Here is a 4,379-nt window from a genome sequence, read left to right on the forward strand (position 1 = left end):
TGTACAGTGGTGCCTCGCAAGACGAAATTAATTCGTTCCGCAAGTTTTTTCTTCTTGCGGGTTTTTCGTCTTGCGAAGCACGGTTTCCCATAGGAATGCATTGAAAATCAATTAATGCGTTCCTAGGGAAACCGCTTGCCAGGCTGGCGGTGCGGAGAAGGGCTTTTCTCCGCACCGCAAGCCTTCAGCACAGGTACGGGAACAGAGGGGAAGGGGCGCAGCGCTTTCCCTCTGTTCCTGGGGCTTGCGTGGGAGGAGGGTTTTTCCTCCCCACCGCCAACATTCAGAACAGCATTCTGAATGTTGGCGGTGGGAAGGAAAACCCTCCTCCCACCCCAAGTCTTCAGGAAAGCCATCCGATGCCGGGCGGCGGGAGAAGGCTTTCCCCCTCCCCCTCCCGGCATCGGAGCTTCGTCCAGATGCCGCGCGGCGGGGGGAGACGTTCCCCCTCCGCCGCCGGGCATCGGGGCTTCGTCCCGATGCCGCGCGGCGGGGGGAGACGTTCCCCCTCTGCCGCCCGGCACCGGGAGGCTTTCCCCCTCCCCCGCCCGGCACCGGGGCTTCGTCCCGATGCCGCGCGGCGGCGGGAGGCTTTCCCCCTCCGCCGCCCGGCACCGGGGCTTCGTCCCGATGCCGCGCGGCGGGGGGAGACGTTCCCCCTCCGCCGCCCGGCACCGGGGCTTCGTCCCGATGCCGCGCGGCGGCGGGAGGCTTTCCCCCTCCGCCGCCCGGCACCGGGGCTTCGTCCCGATGCCGCGCGGCGGCGGGAGGCTTTCCCCCTCCCCCGCCCGGCACCGGGGCTTCGCCCCGATGCCGCGCGGCGGCGGGAGGCTTTCCCCCTCCGCCGCCCGGCACCGGGGCTTCGTCCCGATGCCGCGCGGCGGCGGGAGGCTTTCCCCCTCCGCCGCCCGGCATCTGGGCTTCGTCCCGATGCCGCGCGGCGGCGGGAGGCTTTCCCCCTCCGCCGCCCGGCACCGGGGCTTCGTCCCGATGCCGCGCGGCGGCGGGAGGCTTTCCCCCTCCGCCGCCCGGCACCGGGGCTTCGTCCCGATGCCGCGCGGCGGCGGGAGGCTTTCCCCCTCCGCCGCCCGGCATCTGGGCTTCGTCCCGATGCCGCGCGGCGGGGGGAGACGTTCCCCCTCCGCCGCCCGGCACCGGGGCTTCGTCCCGATGCCGCGCGGCGGCGGGAGGCTTTCCCCCTCCCCCGCCCGGCACCGGGGCTTCGTCCCGATGCCGCGCGGCGGGGGGAGACGTTCCCCCTCCGCCGCCCGGCACCGGGGCTTCGTCCCGATGCCGCGCGGCGGCGGGAGGCTTTCCCCCTCCCCCGCCCGGCACCGGGGCTTCGTCCCGATGCCGCGCGGCGGGGGGAGACGTTCCCCCTCCGCCGCCCGGCACCGGGGCTTCGTCCCGATGCCGCGCGGCGGCGGGAGGCTTTCCCCCTCCCCCGCCCGGCACCGGGGCTTCGTCCCGATGCCGCGTGGCGGCGGGAGGCTTTCCCCCTCCGCCGCCCGGCATCTGGGCTTCGTCCCGATGCCGCGCGGCGGGGGGAGACGTTCCCCCTCCGCCGCCCGGCACCGGGGCTTCGTCCCGATGCCGCGCAGCGGCGGGAGGCTTTCCCCCTCCGCCGCCCGGCACCGGGGCTTCGTCCCGATGCCGCGCGGCGGGAGGAGGCTTTCCCCCTCCGCCGCCGGGCATCGGAGCTTCGTTCCGAAGCCGGCGGCGGGAGGAGGTCCGAGGACAGTGGGGAAGACGCGCTGCGCTTCCCCGCTGTCCCTGAGATTTCCCTATGGGCTGTCGTCTTGCGAAGCAAGCCCATAGGGAAATTCGTTTTGCGAAGCGCCTCCAAAACGGAAAACCCTTTCGTCTAGCGGGTTTTCCGTCTTGCGAGGCGTTCGTCTTGCGGGGTACCACTGTACATGTAAGTGCATACATTGATGAAATTAAAATGTATCATATTAAGGGAAACTCCTTGCAATAATGGGTATATTAGGGGGAAAATGCATTATAAATGTATATATTAGGAGAAATTCATACTAAACTGCAGATGAATTTTCTTGAGGACTTAAAAAAAATATCACAAAATGAAAACTGAATACTTACCTGGCACGGGAGACACCTTTATCATGAAGGAGGTTTTCCCAGGTTGAGGCTCATCCATTGCACTGCAGGTGTGCTGATCCCTGTGATTTCCACAAATGCAGGAAACTCAATGGGATAATTTCTGCTAGTGGGGGACTGTGTTCACGTTTTCCCCTGGGGGGAAAAAGAAAGACTGGAAAAATGAGAACTGGAGATAATTTGAAATGGACAGGTTTGCCTGTACCTACAAAGAGAGCACAATTAAGGCAGGTCTGTAGAATAGTTATCCCTACCACATATGAAAAGTGATATTTTAGTAAACACTGGGGAAGTAGAATATACAATTGCCACAATTCATGTTGAGATATAATTGCATAAGGCAAAAACACTTCCTAGGCCTATGACATGGCCCTAATCATCATCATCATCTGCCAGCTGATGTCATAGCCTGAAAGTGGTCAGCTGACCTTGGAGTCCAGTAGAGAGACACCAGGTGCTATAAAACTGAAAATAGGTAGAGTTATTGAAAAAAGGTAAATGAGTAAAACTGTTCATGTGACAACAGTATACATTTAGCAAAAAGAGATGTGGCTGCACAGAACAAAATACCTTGACTGTCAAAGGCCAATAAAAAGAGTTGTATCTTCAGCAGATGGTGAGAGTTGAACAATGAAGATGCCAGGCACAAGGAAAACACAGGAAAGAGCAAAATACAGAGAGTGGAAAAATAAGTAACAGCAGGTGCACAGAATGTAAATAGTATTTTTTTTTTAAAATATCCCAGGTAATGAGCTTTGTATTCTGTCCAAGAATCTGGAGATATTTTCTTTAACATTTTAAAGGATTGCATAACTCAGTTTTGGGAATAAATATTTACAGTGGTACCTCGGGTTATATACGCTTCAGGTTACAGACTCCACTAAACCAAAAATAGTACCTCGGGTTAAGAACTTTGTTTCAGGATGAGAACAGAAATTGTGCTCCGGCGGCGCAGCCACAGTGGGAGGCCCCATTAGCTAAAGTGGTGCTTCAGGTTAAGAACAGTTTCAGGTTAAAAACGGACCTCCAGAACGAATTAAGTTCCTAACCTGAAGTACCACTGTATATCCAATTTAGTTGAAATTGCACTGGGCCAGTTCTTGCACTACAAAGTGTTTCTCTTAAACCCGTGACTTCTTAAGTTTAGATTTTGAAGTGTGTAACTTAGGAAAAGGCCAGAAATAGATCTCTCCCTCCATCTGCCTGAGAAACTTTCCCAATGTTCAGAATGAATTCATCGTGACTCCCACACAGAGCACCAAAGGATCAGGAAAAGCTACTGGAATGCGTCAGAAGGAGCTATTGAGAGCTACTGCACTCCAGATCTATTGTAGTTTATAGCAATGTTTGCCATCTGCCTGGCTGGTTCCTGTGTCTCCTGGAAAAGACAATCATGCTAGCACAGTGTCACAATTGCTAGCATTTTAAAGATCTAAATCTGAATGCAGAAAGTTCTGAAGCAAATCAAACAGCTGAGCACCCCTATTGTTACCTGATTCTGCAGAAGTCAAAATCTAGAAAACAACTCACTGTGTAGATAGTGTCATACAGTTAAGCCACTAGATGACTCTGGGCTTAGCTACATCTGAATGGAATCAGACATTTCTTGTTAGCAAAGACATTTTGACACCTGAGGCGAACTTCAAAATGGTGCCACCTCCGCACCAGGGAAGAAGGGGAAAGTGAAGATTTCTAACAGGAACAAGGGTTGAATAAAGATCTACATTGGGAATGAGTGTAGGTGGAGACCAGTAGGGTCTCCTATTCAACAAGAGGCCACTGTAGAAGTGGCATGGGCAGGGGGGGGGGGCCTGCCAAGTAGCTGGCAGATCCAGCCTTCAAGGAGCATGCCATAGCTGTCGCCACACTCTTACTGATCTGTGCTGTGGCTACACCCTCAACCACTGCACATGGCAGAAAGGCTTCACACCCGGTAAAGCAGCACATACCACTTTGTCACATGCTTTACTGCCCCTGTTTCTTGAGTGACTGGAAAATGGATGAGTTGGGTGTATGGCTGGAAAACAGGGGGAAATGTGCGCATTTGTGCATGCTCTGCGTATGTGTGTATGGGATGTGTGCATATGGAGAGTGTGTGTGCTATGTGTGTGTGGAGGGAGAAAGCCAAACTCCCTCTAAGCATATCCACAATAACTAGAGAGTTGGTCCACTGTCAATGTGACTCCCAATTCCAAAATGTTTAGTCACGTTGCTGTACACAGACTGGCCAGCAACCTTCCAGAGTTTCAGGCAAGGGTCTT

This window comes from Podarcis liolepis, assembly GCF_965112155.1.
Source record: "Podarcis liolepis genome assembly, chromosome: Z".
Taxonomy (NCBI): Eukaryota; Metazoa; Chordata; class Lepidosauria; order Squamata; family Lacertidae; genus Podarcis; species Podarcis liolepis.